The sequence below is a fragment of the Zalophus californianus genome, chromosome 1, assembly GCF_009762305.2.
Source record: "Zalophus californianus isolate mZalCal1 chromosome 1, mZalCal1.pri.v2, whole genome shotgun sequence".
Taxonomy (NCBI): Eukaryota; Metazoa; Chordata; class Mammalia; order Carnivora; family Otariidae; genus Zalophus; species Zalophus californianus.
The window spans coordinates 103444187-103463057 of NC_045595.1; the positions used below are offsets into that span (position 1 = coordinate 103444187).

At 36.5% G+C, this 18871-nt stretch overlaps 1 non-coding gene across 1 annotated transcript; it reads left to right on the top strand.

The window, feature by feature from the left end:
* Window positions 1-3878: 3878 nt before the first annotated feature.
* On the top strand, window positions 3879-3948 carry LOC113919094. The gene has a single exon (XR_003518825.1). It is a non-coding gene; the product is annotated as a small nucleolar RNA SNORD58 (small nucleolar RNA).
* The last annotated feature ends 14923 nt before the right edge of the window (window positions 3949-18871 follow it).

Genomic DNA, 18871 nt, shown 5'->3' on the forward strand with positions numbered 1-18871 from the left:
CAAGCAAGATGACTTGGACTTGACTTTATTTGCATTTGGTTTGTTTTGAGGAAACTCATAAGCCAACAATGCAAAGAATTAATGCAATGGGAAAGGGAACATAGCTACCTAGGACGTCTCTAGTCCTTCATGGAGGGTGTCCAGAGTCTGGTCAGCTACACAGTGGAAGAGAGTGCCAGTCCAGCCAGAGCATCCCAAGGCCAGGATTCATTGCCTTTTGCCATTAGGCCACATCCCCTACAAGGGCCTACAAACATATGAGGTGATATCTTGCTGCACCTGGGCTGTCTTCCTGCTTCATAGGGCCTACAGCATTCATCTGCACTGCATGATCTTGTTCTCCAGTGGCAAGAACCTTAATTCCTTTCTTTTTTTCCTCATATTTGTTTCCTTTAGCAGTCACTCAAGTGCAGACACCCTGTTTATTTCGGTATTCCAATAGTTTACACATTGCAATAAATACTTATTTTGTTATTATTGCTTTTTTGCTTATGAGCAAATGGAAGGATGTAATGGGTTAACATGATAAGTGTTAAACAGTTGAAATCACAATTCACAAATGGGACATTTGTGAAGCAGTTCCCATCTGGGGGTGTCAATCTTGGCATGAATTCTACTTTAAGGTAAGAAAAGGAAGGTGCTCCCCCAAACCAAGGGGAGTATCCAAAGGTCACAAGCAACTTAGAAGCATGGAGGCCATCAGTTAGAAAAAATTTCAGCCAGTTGTCAGGAGCCTATACAAAAGTGAAAGAGAAAGATGAAATTAAGCTTGTTCAGGTCAGTTAATATAATTGTGGGGCCTCAGTAGATTGATTATAGGGGAAAAAAACTAACATAGCAAAACAAAACCTGTCCCAGGGACATCTGAGGTGACCTCTGACCTCTCTCTTAACAGTGTTGGGTCTGGGCTACCAATGAGTGGGCAGATTCCACCCCTGAGAAAGGTGAGAGCAGCATCTAAAACATCAAAGGAACTGTGAAGAAGAAAGCCTCCCTTAGCACTATCTTCCTAATATTTCCACTCCAAGCCTCCAGGGGTCTGGGATGGTGAAGCAGTCCCTCCAGTAGTGTCTGTGGGACAGGTTATGGTCATCTCTCTCTTAATTCCTAGGTAGATAAGAAATTATTTTCCATGAAGTGTTCAAAAGTTTTCCAATCTCTGAATTCCTGTCTCTCCGTTCAGATTTAATGAGGTCATTAACTAAAGATGCTTCATGTTTGAGAGTTGTTTTTAAGGAACACATAAAAAATAAATTAAATGACTGGTATATACAATCAAGTAAAGGGTCATTACCCTCCTTTGAACAACCAATATACAGAAATTAATGGGGATTTTTCAGTTTAAAAATATTTTCAAGGAGCAAGACTAAATTACTATGGGAAAAATGAAAAGTTAATTAGTTATTTTTGACTTGTGCCAGGCTTGATTGTTATGCAATCTTTTGAGGTCATCTTTAGAAATAGGGTACTCGTGTGTCCAAGGTGCAAAGCCCATCTGCTTGTTCTTGGGGTTCTAATTAACTTCCATGCTGGTTTGATTAGCACTGGCATTTGTTTTTCCTAGTGGAAAGCAGCCACTGTATGAAGGAGCTTAAGTGAGTCACCTTTTGTTAGCAGGTTTGACAATCACAAGGTTTTTTACCTATGTGGCATCACATTTTTTTGTCTGGACTTTGAAATACATGACTTTTCTTAGGTGTAAAGAGTTAGATAAAAATGCATATCTTTTATATTTCTTCTCAAAAAGTCAAGGGGCACTATTCCTATGAAGATAAATTTCTATGAAGATAGGCATGAGAAACAATATAAAATGGGTCATTTCATTTATAGTTAGTTAATTATATTAATATTACAATATTAAAATAACTAGCATATTTTATGCTTTCAATGTCCACCTGGACAGCATATAGAACATAGTGATTTCTGAGTTTCTGAACCTATCTCTAGGGTTCTTCTGTCTCCATCTCAGCCCCCTGTTCCAGTAGCCCTGCCCTGGATATTATTGTCTTCTAACTGCTCTACAGCAAAACCACCAAACACTCTACTTTATAACCACAGTGACCCTCTTCTCTTCCAGCTAATGAGGCATGATCAGTGCCTGTAGTGGTTCTTAGGATGAGATATATATAGATGACAGAAGAGCATTTAAAAGAACATTTCAGTAAAAAAGAGAATAAATGAGATTCTGAACCAAAGTGGTAGCTATGAGAAGGTGAAGTGTGACGGGAGTAAGAAATACTGTATAGGCAGAAGAGTAAATTCTGCCTTATTTTAAGAGCTCATTTGAAGAGCAAATGTAGAAATTGGAGGAAAAGAAGTGTATTAGTCTTCTTCTATTGCTACATAACAAATTACTCCAAACCTAGTGGCTTAAACACACATTTATTATCTCTAGTTTCTTTAGGTCAGAAGTTTGGGCATGGCTTCACTGGGTACTCTGCTCAAGATTCACAAAGCTGAAATCAAAATGGTAGTGGGGCTGCATTTCATCCGGAGGCTTGACTAGGGAAGGATTGACTTCCAAATTTCTTCAAGTTGTTGGCAGGATTCATTTCCTCGCTGCTATAGAATTCATGGCAGCTTATTTCTTCAAAGCTAGCATGGAATAGAGTGACTCCTATTTCCTCTTACAAAGGACTTACATTATTAAGACAGGTCTACTCAGGATAATCTCCGATCTGATTAACTCAAAGTTAAATGGTTAGTGACCTTAGTTACATCTAGGCAATTCTTTCATCTTTGCCATATTCTACTAGTTAGAAGTGAATCACAGTTCTGCCCGCACTAAAAAGGAGAGGATTACAAAAAAGTATGTATTTCAGGGAGTACAAATCACAGGAGCCACTTTAGAATCCTGCCTATCATAGAAAGAAATAAGCACAACTCTAAAGACTTGATCCTAGGGACTGGGAAAATGATGGCACTCATAAAATGGTACCCCCCCAAAATCAACATATAAAAGATTTTGGGAAAGCAGATAATTTCAGTTTTGTTCATACTTTTATTGAAATACCAAAAATATAGGAAGAGTTGCCCAGAGGAATTGAAAATATAAGATGGAACAAAAGATGGAAGTCCAAATTAGAAATATTGATTTATCCACAGATGTTACTAGTCATGAGATTGGGTTACCTTATTAAAGAACAGAATAAAGAAAAGAAAAACTTGGTAGAAGCCAGTAAAGTAAAGAGGAAAACAATTAGAAATCTAAAAGTAGAATAAATGTCATGCTGTATTTGAATAAAAATGGCTAGAAATATAGGAGAAAATGGAAGAAAGCCGATGACACATAGCATGCAGGCCAGTGAGTTTTAGACTTAAATGTACAGAAGGAGCCTGGGAAAGCATCTTAAAGATGCAGATTCAGATTCCCAGGCCCCACTCTTAGAGATCTCTGCAGTGAGAACTATTAGTCTATTTGTTGACAAGCACTCCAGGTGATTCCTAATCAACATTTTCAGAAACTTTGTTCCAAGGATTAGTGAAATAAGATCAGCATAAAAGGAAAAGGATACAGCTTTTCTTAGAGAGTGCATCAAAGCTGTAGTCTAAATACTCCCTGTAAGAGACATCAAAGGGGTTTTGAAAAATTCAGATTCTTGGACTCTACTTTAGACCTATTGACTCTGAATCTGCATTTTAATAAATTTCACAAGATATTTTTATGCCCTATAATTTTGAGGCCAAATTGTGGTAACTGAACTGGCACAGATCCTTGTTACTCATCTGGAAAGGGAGAGATAAGTACAGAAATTGAAAATAAATGTTTAGAAATGTTTATAACAATTCAATACTGCTGTGACATCCAAGTGCAGAATCAGTGATCTCATCTCATTAGCAGTATATACACCAAATCTGGGGTTATAAAACTCACATGTTTGCTGTGATGACCAACTTAGGACACCTTTGGATTAACCATGAAAAAAAACTCACATGTGGCACAGCATTATAGTGTGTGACATTTTAAGATGAGTTCATTAAACATAATCCAAAAACATATAAAAATATGAGAAAAATACTCATTTATATATTTACATCTTGTTATTTTAAAATAATTGTAATTTTTAATCAAGCTTGTTTTAAAATGTGTAGTCTACCATTATTAATTAGGAAAATAAAATTTGTATTTATTTTTAACCCTAATTTACAAAAGGTGAAATGAGTTTCACTAGACCTTTTTGCCAAGAAAGACATAGCTCTTCTATATGCGAGCCATAATAACAAACCAAATGATAATAGTGGAAGTATCTCCAAAAAAATGAAGATCAGTAGAATACATAATGGCTTTACCATAAATTATATACAATCCCTTATACATTGAATTTGATTTTTTAGTCAGAATTTATAGGGAAGTGCTAAAACCAAGGTATATTATTTGGAAACCAAGGTATACTATTATGATATTTTAGTCAGAATTGATGGGGAAGTGCTAAAACCAAGGTATGTTATTTTTTAGTCAGAATTGATGGGAAAGTGGGACGCTTGGGTGGCTCAGTTGGTTAAGCGACTGCCTTCGGCTCAGGTCATGATCCTGGAGTCCCAGGATCGAGTCCCGCATTGGACTCCATGCGCAGCGGGGAGTCTGCTTCTCCCTCTGACCCTCCCCCCCTCATGTGCTCTCTCTCTCTCTCTCATTCTCTCGCTCAAAATAAATAAATAAAATCTTTAAAAAAAAGAATTGATGGGAAAGTGCTAAAACCAAGGTATATTATTTTGGAAATATTATTTTGGATTAAAATTCTTTTAAAATATTAAAAGAAATATAACATAAAGAACATAAGTAACAAAATCAAAACAATTTTTTAAAAGAGTTTTGAATTCAAAAGCTGGTAAACATTGAATAATTCTCACTTAAACACTATACTTTGAAGATTTCTTGTAGAGTAGCAGTTTGGTTTATTATGAATGAAAATTTAAATATTAATTCTCAAGATATAAGTAAAAAATGATGTCAAAAATACTTGTTTGAAGAATACTTTGGTGTATCTGTGGCAAGGTGAGTAGCTCAAGTACCACTTTCCAGTGACAGCAGAGCTCAAAAATTAGGAACTGGCTAACGATAAGGACAGAAACATAGAGTCAGTAAAGCTAGTGACTCATTTTTACTTGCAATTTGTTGAATGCTCAGACATTGCTACTTTGGCATTTCTTTTAGTATAACTGCAATTCAAACATGAAGCTTCCTTCCTTCCTTCCTTCCTTCCTTCCTTCCTTCCTTCCTTCCTTCTTTCCTTCCTTCCCTCCTTCCTTCCTTCCTTTTTTGTCTCTTTGCCAACAAACACAACTAGCCCTGAAATGTATAAAAGTAGTCAGAAAATGTGGCTTGGAGTGCATGTTTTGTGTAGAAGTATTCTCTGACAGCACATTTCACAGGTGCAAGAACAGGGAAACATTCTGTGTTGTTGCCCAGATTTCAGAGCTTGAGTAAAAAGTATAAATCAACATGGAGCTTCCTTCATCAAGAGAGTCTCTTCCTATAAAAATGTTTTCAGTGGAACTAAACAGAAGTCGTGGTGTCATAATGAAAACTGTGGTTATGTAAAGGCTAACGCATTAACTTTGAGATTATTCCCTATTTCACAAAATTCCATATTTATATTTAAAAAATTGTTGCATAAATGAGGCATATTTGTTAAGGCAAAGGTTTAATTAAAAATGCTTAAACCAGGGGCACCTGGGTGACTCAGTCAGTTAAGCATCTGCTTTCTGCTCAGGTCATGATCCCAGGGTCTTGGGATCTAGCCGCGTATGGGGCTCCCTTCTCAGCGGGTAGCCTGCTTCTCCCTCTGCTTGCCCCCCCCACCTTGTGCTCTCTCTCACTCTCTCTCAAATAAATAAATAAAGTCTTTAAAAACAAAAACAAAAGAAAATGTTGAAACTAGGTAATAAACTCAGTCCATTTCCAGTTTGGCCTCAATTTTCTGAAGATGTGATTTTACAGCCAGGCTTGCTTACTTGACTGATACCTTTGGTATTTTTTAATTATCTTAATACTTCCATGCAAGGAAGGAATGGGACATATTTTTTGATAGCAGATAAATTAAACAAAATGAAATCTAAAAGCACAGAAGAACAGAATTTCTACAGCTTGTTATGATAAGTTCCATGCTTGAACAGTAAAAATTGCTGAAAGTGCAATTGTCTTGATAGTCCTTACCTTTAGAAAGTTACCACCAAATACCTCATGCATTTGATAGAATACTGTGAATTTACTCTTTCATCAAAAGAAGAATACCATAGAAATTTTCATACATGGGAACTTCATGGTTTTAGAATCTATTTCTTTTCATCTAATTTAAATTTAACTGCCACTTTATAGGATGGATTACTAAAAATCAGCTACTGATGAGGGTGCCTGGGTGGCTCAGTCATCAAGCATCTGCCTTCTGCTCAGTTCATGGTCCCAGGGTCCCAAGATCAAGCCCCACATCGGGCTCCCTGCTCAGAGGGAAGCCTGCTTCTCCCTCTCCCACTCCCCCTGCTTGTGTTCCCTCTCTCACTGTGTCTCTCTCTTTCAAATAAATAAAATCTTTAAAAAAAAAATCAGCTACTGATGAAAGATTGAACATAAATTTTGAAAACAGAGCATCACTTATTTTATTTTGGATTAAAGTTAAGAACAAATACCCTAAGCTTGCTGAAATTACATCTCTCTCACATTCCTGTCAACATTCCTTTGTGAGCCAAAGGTACTTCTAGGTACTATGAAAGGATAATATAAAAACATTTTAGGCATGAATTATCTTCTACAAGTACGTAGTTATCATACACTCTAGATTAGATGAATTAAGCAATAAGCAAGCTTATTTTTCACATCAAAGACAAATTTGCATTTATGTGTTATTCAGAATGAATATATAGGGGATAATACGGGGAGTTGTTATTTCACTTAAAACTTTTTGTTTCTGTTTAGTTATGATTGCATAATACTACACTGATATTAGTATTATGGCTATACTTTCAATGTATTATGTTTGATTTTTATAATTCTTGTCATTTTATCCTATTTTGTTTTGATTATATTTATTGGAATATAATTTTATGTTGAATCTTATATTAAAATTTTGCTTTGTATTTAGTAATATCTTGGCTTTTTATTTTTATTTTTAATTCATATTTATTTTTAATTCATATTTTAAACTCATTTTATTTTTATTTTTAATCCATATTTATTGTATTTTACTAAGGTATTAGTTGGGAAATAAAAACTGGTCTTTTACCTCACAGTTTGAAAAACACTGCTCTAGAGCATTAATAAAGATACACAGGAGAGGCTGAAATATGAAGAGAATAGAGAGAGTGAGAGACAGAGAGTCAAATGAAAACGAAAAACAGGCTCAGGAAAGAATAAAGGAACAGGAAAAGTTGGAAGGGATGAAGGGTAGAGTCACAAAGTGGGAGCATGGAGTTCATCATCTTCCACCTAGTAAATTCCAAGGAATTTCAACGTTCAAGGTGTTCTCACACTTAAGGGAGGCTATGGGGTCATGATGATGGAGGCCACTGGTGTTGAAGGTGAAACTAGTGTGTCTCACATCAGCAACATGGACAATAAAGCCTCTGAGAGAAACGATACTTCCAAGTCATGATAACAAAATGATAAAGAAAATGAAGAATATGAATATGTGGTCCCTAAAGCAAACAGATCATGTCAAGAATGGGGAAAGAAGAGGCACCTGGGTGGCTTAGTCATTAAGCGTCTGCCTTCGGCTCAGGTCATGATCCCAGGGTCCTGGGATTGAGCCCCGCATCCAGCTCCCTGCTCCACGGGAAGCCTGCTTCTCCCTCTCCCACTCCCCTGCTTGTGTTCCTGCTCTCACTAACTCTCTCTGTGTGTCAAATAAATGGATAAAATCTTAAAAACAAAATAATGGGGAAAGAAAAGTAACCATTTGATGTCATCCCCTTCAATGAAGGAGGGATTGTGAAATGATGGTGGTGGGATAATGATCTGGAGGAGCCTTCAAGAAATAAGGAGCAGGATGCCTCTCCTTGCACCTTGAGTATGAGAAGTAGAAAAAGAATTTACTTCCAGTGTAAGATCTGATAGAAATGGCACCTCCAAAAGAGAGGCGTGCTTCAGTTTCAGGGAACTGAAGCAGCACTTAGAAAAGACATGCAGGTTGAAGAACTCTGTGCTAGAAGTAACGTTTCTACCTCACATGAGAGAGAGGTAAGGAAAAGCCCAGGGTTTATGAAGTAGGTGTGTGGTGGGGGGAGGCTGGGCAAGTTGTATCAGCATTAATTTCATACACACTTAAGGATGATTACCTGAGATAATAGGTGAACTACATGGATGATAAAAATGCTGGAGTTCAGGAGAGGTAAGAAATCATGGGAAATGTTGTCAAAGGGAGAGGTGAGTGGAAAGAATTTTATTGGTAGAGAATTTTGTGCCACTAAATGGCCTATAATAGGCAGAATGATGCCCCCCACCAAAGATGTCTGCGTCCTCGTACCCGGAACCTATAAATATACTACCTTACCTGGCAAAAGTGACTGCTGCCTTGGTTAAATTAAGGATTCTGAGACAGAGATGAGGAACTCATCCTGGATCATCTAGGTGGGACCAATATAATCCCAAAGGTCCCTATAATAGGGAGGTAGGAGAATCAAAGTCAGAAAAGGAGTACTGCTGATGGAAAGAGAACAGAGTGTTGCCATTGCTGGCTTTGAAAATGGAGGAGGGAACCACGAACCAAGGAATGCAAGTGGCCTCTAGAAAATAGAAAAGGAAAGAAAAAAAAAGATTCTCCCTGAGAGCCTTCAGAGGAGGTAATCCTGCTGACAGATTTTAACCCAGTGAAACCCATTTCAGACTGCTCACCTCCTGGGCTGAAAGACAATAAATGTGTATTGTCTTAAGCCACCATATGGTAATTTGTTCCAGAGCGATAGAAAATGAATACACCACCATTATGTTTTAATTAAAATGTTTAATTATAATGATAAAACCATGATTACCTCTTGTACACACACACACACACACACACACACACGCACAGATACAAATACAACACACACATACAATCACAGATTTACAAAATCCTGCACCGGAACCAACATGTACAACAGTGCAAAATTAAACTATTTTACTTACTGGTTTTCTTTGAATTTTCAAGTTTTTTTTTTTTAAGATTTTATTTATTTATATTTATTTATTTATTTATTTATTTTAGAGAGAGAGCAAGTTGCGGGGAGGAGCAGAGACAGAGAGGGACCAGCAGACTCCCCACTAAGCATAGAGCCCAATGCAGGGCTTGATCTCAAGACCCGGAGATTATGACTTGAACAGAAACCAAGAGTCCGATGTTTAACCGACTGAGCTACCCAGGCACCCCAAATTTTCAAGTTTTATATAAAGTTGGTACATTAAAAATGTGCCTTCTATTTAATTAGTTAATCTAACTATAATGAAAACTAATATTGAGAGTATGGTTGCAAAACAAATATAGTCAATCTGCTGATCTTAAAGGAATTGCTAAGGTAAAAATGTAAGGTACTCAAGCTCATTATTTAAAGAGGATCTTCCAAAGGGGGTAATTACAATATAATAACAAAAAAAATTCATAAGGCTATGACTCTTAAAAGCCAAAGTGGATAAAAATCATTGTTGAAAACTTTCAAATCTCTTAGAAATTTATTGATTTCAAAAAATGAGCAGGAATGTCACTACAAAGAGAGAAACCCAAGAAAGAAGCTTCACCCAAACATCTGTTTTTACTAGCCTTCTTGTACAGCAATAAAACTCTCAGTTGTCCCAAGGCAAGACCTTAGGAAGTGCCCACCAACAGTTTAAACAGTCATTACGCATGTACTGTGTTCTCATCTCTGCCCTAAGGAAGTTCAACGGTAACCCAGTACTCTTATTTACATGCTTATTAAAGACACACAGGTAAAACATTTCTGAATGTGTTTTCAGAACACATTTTATTTTAGTGCTTTCAAATGTTCTGAGGATAATTGTTAGAGGGATGAAAAAAAATATAGGAGCTCAGTCTGAGAATAAAAATCTGTTTTGGCATTTTAATGTCTAAAGACTCGAGAACTGCCAAATGTTTGCTAATCAAGAAGCAGTAGAAATTCACAATCAGTCCCCAAAATATAAAACAATTCTATTCACTGTAAAAATATGTTTACTGCACTTACTTACCGGCTGTTTAGCACAAATGTTTTTTGTCCCAAAGTGGAAAAGCTGGCAATTCTTTAATTTCCAAAGTGCTCATAGAGTGCAGCTGTAGATACACAAGGCTTTTGTTAATAGCGTATCCAGGTACCATTTGCTTCCCTTTTGTCAGATATCGCCTTTATTTGAAGTCAACAGAAGCCCTTTCCCTTTTCCCTCTGGCATCATTTGTAGTTATTGTGTTCTCAGAGAAAGCACAAGGCATCAGGGCATGGACTGATTTTGCTCTGAACCCATTCAGATGCAGTGTTGACATTTTGGGGGTAACTTTATATTTTTTGCTTCCTAATGCACTACAGCCTTCAAAAATAGCCGAGAGTATTGCACTTGGGACTCATCAACATTAAAATATCTGCTACCCAGAGTAAAATTCTAACTAATAACTACAGTTTTTAACAACTCAAAGCACACATCTTAGACTTGAAGGAATTTCATTGTCCTTTTTAAAAGGCAATTTCTTTAGTTGAACCATAGTCTCATCTGCCTTATTGGATCCCAAATTTCCTTTTCAAGTATGAATCTTAAGAGATCAGTGGATTTAGTGCTTGCTGGTATAATCTTGGTCTCACAATAAAAGCACAGTCATCAGGAAAAGATTGCCTTCAGTGTATAGGAATAATGACTCCAGGAATCAGTAAAATAATTCTGTTGCCCATAAAAGTAAATCAGAATTACGGCTGTCTTAACGCCTCTTTTGGAACAAAGATGTTTGGTGTTCAAGAAAGAGGAAAAAATATAGTTTAGAGTAAATTTTTTGGAAGTCCCAATATTCAATAAATACCATATGGTACACAACTATTTTAGAAGGAGAAAAATGGTAAGGAAAGGGCTTTAATGGGTTAAATGTGCTCTTGGGCAGTGTAAGTGTCAACATATAAGTCACAGGAGCATTACCATGTTATCTCGGGTTCAGCCTGTCAGCAAAGTAGTCACTTGCTAAAGAGATCCTCAGGGTTCCTCCAAATGAGAGGACCTTTCTCAGAAACCCAACTTCTTCAGCTTGGCACCCCTTTCGGAAACTCACATGTTGCTACCACCTCTTAAAATACTTCAAAAAAAAACCAAAAAACAAAAAACCCCACCGAAATAATCACTATAGAAGTCTTATAGACTGTTACCTAGACTGAGTATCAGATTCATCCAAAAGAGTTCATATACCTGATTAGCAATATTCCTCTGAGTAAAATAGGAAGTTGAAAAAGATATTTGATGGAACAGGTATTTTGGGTACTTATTTCTGAGGCCACTTTAAATTTCACAATAACCCTCTAAGGGAAATAAAACTCCTATTAAAGCCTAACTAAGTTAAAAAGAACTCTAACAGGAAAACATAAAAACCACACAGCCACTGCTGACTCCAGGCATTAAGACCTATAAAAGAATATCTAAGAAGCAAAGATGGGGCTGGAACATTCAGAGATGTATGAATCTAAATTTCTGCTTCCACCGTGCATTTTCCAGCCCCTGCACTGGTGCAAGACTAAAGACTCTAGAACATTATGAAACATTGATCATTCAACAACATGCTGTGAATATAGTTTCCCATCACTTTTTTTCTTCTAGGCCTGGAAGCTTGATCATTATGGAAGATTATATATGGTAGATATATCAGGTCAGTGCCCACAGGTCAGGAAGGAAAAGTTTGTTTAAACTTTTTTAAGTTTAAAAAAGTTTAAACGAACTTCCAGTTATAAGATGATTAAATTCTGGGGATCTAGGGGCAGCTGGGTGGTTCAGTCGGTTGAGCGACCGACTCTTGATTTTGGCTCAGGCCATGATCTCAGGGTCATGAGATGGAGCCCCAGATGGGCTCTGAGCTTAGCGCAGAGTCTGCTTGGGATTCTCTCCCTCAGCCCCCCACCCCACCCCCACTCACACATGCTCGCTCACTCTCTCGCTCAAAAAGTAAAAATAAAAAACGTTCTGGGGATCTAATGTACAGTATGGTGATTATGGGTAGTAATGCTGTATCGTATTCTTGAAAGTTGCCAAGCGAGTAGGTCTTAAATGCTTTCAACACACACACACACACACACACACACACACACACACACACACACACAAATAGTAACTATGTGAGGTGGTGAAGGTATTAGCTAAGACTATGGTGGTAATCATTTTGCAATATATAAGTGTATCAAATCAGCATGTTGTGCACCTTAAACTTACACAATTTTGCATGTCAATTCTATCTCACGGGGAAAAATTAATGGAGTGTATGTTAACACGGTCCAAGACATCTGTACATGCAGAAAACCCATATATTCAACTGTCACTTAACATCCTGACCTGATTTTCCTTCAATTTTCCTTAAAGATAATCAACAAAACACATTTTCAAAAATCAATGGCATATTGAAAAACCAAATTTGAGCGGAACCTGCACTCAGCCTCCAGAGCGTATGTTTGTGTACAGGAAGGCAGAAGAAGGGGAGGGCGGCAGAACAGAGGGGCGGGATGTGAACTCCGGTTGCGGTTGCGGGCTAGACACCTGATGTGTCCCCCATTTAGCCTTCCAACTGATGGATCAAATGAGAAACTGTTTGGCTCTGTTTCAGAACTGATTGACATTTTAATTATTCTACAGCTGGAAGTGTTAATCACACCAGAGAACGAGGGAATAATTCCCAGCTGGTAAAATTTCACACAATACCTTGGCAGGCACCGACATGCAGATAGTTTAAATCATTTGTTGAGGAACAAAAAATCAATATTTAAAATCCCTTCACAAATTAAACCAGCAACAATAGGTCTATACTTAAAAATCTTCTTAAGTTTGGTCTGCACTTATTTTTGACTGTCAGAGAGCCGAGACATTTTATGAATCTAAGGAAATCACAAATTTAAATATAACTAATTTGAATAGTGTGAGATGATTAAAAGGAATTAAGATAATGAATTAGTGTTGTTTATAAAATATAAACTTTATTACTCTTCAAACTTTCATTATTTTTATTATTAGAAGCCTCTCTCTGAGAAAGTCCATGTTGCCTTTTACTTAAATGTCTCAAAAGACAGGTTTAATTCAGAGAAACATTTAAGTTAGTTCTTTACATACTTATCTGATCAGAAGAATCACCTAGAGTGTTATTACAAACTCTCTTAGAGCTTCTGACTTGATAGCTCTGGAATGAGCCCTGGAAATCTGAATTATCAAAAAGGACCCCGGGTGATACTTAAAATCAGACAACTTTGGAAAATACTGGAATGCATATTTGGATTTTTCAATTAAACTTTATTTAGTTCTATTTGCATACATAGAAAAATCTGGGGTTTTTTTCCCGAATAGTAAAAGATAGAGACAATTACCAAAATTAATTAAAATACAAAATTTCTGCCCATTTAAGTGATAAAAAATAAACTAGAAACTTTTCCCATCATATTCTAATAAAAATTCTAGTTTTGACATGTAATAAAACTTTTGACAGTCAAATGTTTTTCAGTTTTAACTCAGCTGTAAACCCTGAGAATGCGCTTCCCTTTTAACAAAAGGGGAAGTTTTCAACAGAAAACACATTCTAAGAGGAATACCATTAATTTAGGTATTAACATTTTGCCTTCAAAGCAAGTTTTTCTCTAGATTTTCCTTAATCTGTATGAAAGTGTCAAGCTTCAAAAATAATTATAAAGATGTTTTGAATCCATATGAAATTACAGCAACAAAGGTATGCCAGTGTCCCTGATTAATTAGGGAAGTCTTCAAGCAAAGGACGGAGCTGTCCAGCATTTAATTCTATATAGTGTTACTGTGCACGAGGTTTTGTTCTAAGTAAAAAAGCATCCTCAAGGTAGCTATTAATATTTTTATCATCATTACAATTCCCATTTTACAGATGTGGAGATGGAAATATAGTGAAAATAAAGAATTTACCCAAGATTACACCTTCATTAAGTTATTAATTAGCAGATCTGGAAACGGAACCTATGAAACCTGGCTAATAAAAAACAAAATACAACTGGATTTTTACCTCCATGCTATACTGCTCCTTCATTTTTTATCTTTATTCTAAATATATTACTAAAATACAACCATCATTAAATTGGTATCCTTCATAATACAATAGACTTTTTCCCCCCAATTTGGGAATAAAAATCTAGAAAAATTGCCAGCCCTCTGACAAGGCTGTGGAGGGAGCCCTGCTGTATCAGCCGCTGTCCATGATATTCAGCAAGCTGTTGCTGTAGTTGCTGTTTTCAGATCTAGGAAAGTAAGGAAAGAAAGGAAATAGAACTGACTTCCAGAACTAAGGGTTTAGGAAGATAGTCCCAGAAATTCTTTGAGTTGTAAAACAAATGAATCTGGCTGGGTTATTTTTCAGAGATCTCTTTAATAAATTGACAAAGCAGAGACTAACTAGATTGGTGGGGATCCCGGTACTTGAAAAGGATCATCTTCCCATTCCACACCCATTTTGTCTTTCCTCTTGCTTCAGCTTTTGTTATAACAAAGATAAAATGGCTTCTTGTTCTGTCATCTGACTTTCAGAGGAAAAAATGATTTAACAAAAGTAACTTCATTCTTTCTCTAAGACTTATGTTGCTTTATTTCAACAAAGAAATAAATCCAGCCTTACTTTTCAAGTAAGACTTACTTTTAGAATAAGAAAATAGTTCTCTATGGATGTTGTACATTCTGCTTTAAGAAAACTGAAGCAAATTGCCTCTGCTCTAGGTTGTGAAGCTCTTAGGCCCTTGGGTTGCTGATTTACAAGCTTGATATCAACATGCTGTATCTTTTTATGTCCCAGTTCATAATGTAGTTATGCAGGCCTCTTAAGCTATTAAGACATCATCATTGACGTTGCAATTTGTGTATATGTTTTATACACCATTAAATTCTCATCTTTCTAGCTCACAGCAATAGGCTTCTGGCCTGGGCTACAGCATAATCTCATAACATAATAAAAAATATAAAATCATCACAGAGAAAGTTGATGGTTGAAATCTTTACCCCCAATCAATTGATTTATTGGTGGTAATGGCTTTATAGTCAAGTAGAAATTTGTCCATGGTATAATTGAGATAATTTCTAAAAGCAGAAGTTTAGCATCCTTGTCAGTAAATCTTCCTGGGTTTTTGTTTGTTTGTTTGTGTTAAGCTGTGTAAGTGGCACATATAATAACAGTATGGACTGTTTCTCTATGAAATGATAAAGTTTTAGATTCCATAGGAAATGAATAAATTTGTAATAGATGCTACTTTTTAATTCCTGCAGTTTATAATTCAGGAAGGCAATTCTTCCTTTTCAATCTTATGATGTTATCATGAGGAAATGTATCAAGCAATTCCAGACACTAATGATTGTTTGGAATTTTCCCTGACCCAGTGATTAATCCCAACCCCTGACTCAGTGCCTCAGACACAGTGGGAGGCCAAGAAGGATCTGTTGGCTGAAAATAACCAATTCATTTAACTGAATTACCTGTTATCTAAAATAAAAAAAGCACTACCCAAAGTCCACAGGAGGAAAGAACAATTAAGAAATTAAGAGAGTCATTAATTGTCCTTGTATACTTCTATTTAAAAAGCTATTCATCTGTTTGATTAAGCATATATATGCACACACACACACACACACACACACACATATTTAAAAGTAATCTTGCAAAACATCTAGGGAGCCTGGATTCTTTATATGAAGTGAAAAAAGTTGCGTTTTCATAATAAGTTGAAATAACAAATCCCTTTTCACATATAAAAATATTAGTATTAATAATAGACACATAAAGACAACTTCATTTTAATCTCTTATAAGAGAATGTTTTTCCAATTTGGCTATAAAGTGACAAATGTTTGTCTGAAGACTTTGACCCTGTAGTTCCTTCTTCCAACTACAATAATCATTTTTAGTATGTTCTAACTATGAAAAATTTGTAAGATATTAGCTATAGTTTATGTATAAAATATGACATGTATCAATCATAAAAATCTAATAGGCCTGCAGAGATGGGTTTACCTAACCCTCATCTGCCTCATGATACTGACTCAATCTTCAGAGTAGTGGGCAGAGGAGAGAAGTGAAGGAAATTTTTCTTAGGAGCTGAAAACCATACTCTGTGGGTCTCAACTCCAATCTGTCTTGCTTCAGTGCATACATAGATTACAGTAAATAAAAAATGGGTTAAATAAATGATAAAGTCAACAAAACAGTAACATTTGGCAAAGAATAAATCAATAGCAAAGAATAAATATTTGGCTAAGAATAAATGCCAACCTCAGACAAATAGATTAGATTTGGGACAAAAAAGACTAAAGAAAAAATAATGTATGCTTTGCAGAATGGTTCTTCATGAAAAATGCTTTTCTCATTTCTTCTTCTTTTCTATTGCTCCTAATGCAGATTTAGTTTCAGACAAGAACCAGAGTTAAGGGAGAACATCAATTGGCTGCAAATAAAACACTTGTGATTCCTTCGTAGCCAGGTTCAATCCCTGAGCGCCTGGTAACTTGTACAATGTCAAAGACATAACAGCCAATTAATAAACATTTGCAAAATTAAAATGCAACCTGTATCACAGCAAGGAAGAGTCTATTGCCAAAAAAAAAAAAATTCAACCTTTTAGCAAGTTGATCAGAGAGGCAACACTACTGGCACTGGAGTATCATTTACCCATAAATCCTACGGAATTTATTTTAACACAAAAACACCAGTGTTTATGGCAGGGGAAAATGTGATTCACACATCTGATTTGTTTCTGCCTTGATAATCAGGGCTATTTTATGAAGGTCACAAAGGCCAAAGAGGATTTATAAAATAGCTGCTTATAAACTAATTAAAGCCTTGTTTTTATTATAAACTGGTAGAATCTTTTTCTTAGCATGAACAATTTTACTATACACACCACATTTTTTCTGAAAGGGATCTGAACTCTTAACTTTACACTTGTTTGGCTTTTTTCTGTTAGCTGGTATACAAAGAGTAAATATAACACAGAGTGCAGGCACCCACAGACATGAGCCTGACAATACATGGCATATGGATCTCAGACACAGTCATGATTCAAAGATAGTACCATTCCTTTTTGAACTCTTGATCATCCAAGCTGCTGCCATTTGTATAGGTATGGCAAACTTCATCTCATAAGGCACCAGTTAATGTACTCTTAAAATATTGTGTTACATGGGAATAATGACATACACAGCAATCGTTGCAAATTGAATCAACTCCTAACTTTAGGGAAAATATCAGGAGTCATATGACTGAAATGCCCTTATGTACAGGTCTACAGCTTATAGTTTTCATCTTGGACCACGTGGAAATGAAGTATAAGTTACAAGCAAAGTAGATACGAGTGCTTCATGTTCTGGAGAGAGAGTAACACACCTTTTGGAATTCATGTTGGTAATAAAAGAACTAAGGAATTCCGCAATTGGCATCTGACGAAAGTGAGGAGGGAGAAAGAGTTACCAGGGGTATGTTTTATTTCTGAGGGAGAGTTTTGAGGAGAGTGAGTAGCATGTGCTCACATTTCTCAAGGGCTGGTTGTGTTTTTGATTGTTTGAACATGAATAGGAATGGCTGGTTAGCATCAAACTAGTAAGCCCCCATGGATCGGGAGAAACTGCTGAGATGCTGTTCTGCACCCTAGTTCCACAAGAGCAGTATAAGTGGAGGAAGTGATCTCTTAACAAGACAGGCATTGAATTTTCTAGAAATGAAACAAAAGGTCAGAGTAAAACCAGAGGAAAATAGATGCACTGGTGAGTCTCTCTGAGAGCTCAGTTACAAATATTTAAACTCTCCCGTATTGATGTTAGAACGGGTCCCAGATGCTAGAGCAGAACTGACCCCATAGTTGGAATGGGTGTAAGGAAAGGGTGCTTGAGATAGAGGAGAGTCCAGACTACTATTAGCTTCATCCTCAACTCCTTTCTTTCCTTCCTGTTTGAATTTTGGACCAGTTCCTAGCACTTCATTGAGATCATGTCTTAATTCTAAAGCTAATAGCACTTTTAAAATACGTAGGGCAACCTGGTATAATAAGTATAAAAAAAATGGATCCCCAAGACTTCATCTATATGCCCTAATTTTAGGGGAAAAAAAACTTGATAGATGACTAAGGCAATGCTAATATTGGGATGCTTCTATTTCTGAGGAATTTACCAGAATTCTAGCACCCTTAGAAAATGAGAAATAAAAGAATAGATCTTTTGATAAATATTTCTTGAGGATATTTGTGTGCTGGGCACTGAAATAGAGTAGTGAGATGAAGAGGCATGCTTCCTGACCTTAGGAAGCTCACAACTCAACTCAGCAGGGAAGATAAACAAAGAGGAAGTTGCAACTACTATGAGAGGGAAAAACAAAGTTCTATGGAAGCACACATCCAGGCACCTTGTCTGCAGAAAGAGTCCTGATGAACCAACCAGATGAAAGAGGCACAAGGATAGTGGAGAGACAGCGAAGAGTATTTTAGGTAGAAAGGACATGATGTATAGAGGTCTAGAAGCAAGAGACTGACTGATACCCTGGAAGAGCTGAAAATTTAGCCTACCTGAAATTCAGAGCACCAAACACACTGGGTGAGTATGGGAGGCTCTAGAATCAGGTGGGATCAAGTCACATTCTAATATAGAAGCTGTGATGGGGTCTAGGCATCTTCATTTTCTAAAGCCGATTCTAACAGTTAAGATTTGAGAGTCTATTTTTAACAAGCTCTTTTTGAGCCACAAAATTCAGTTCTTT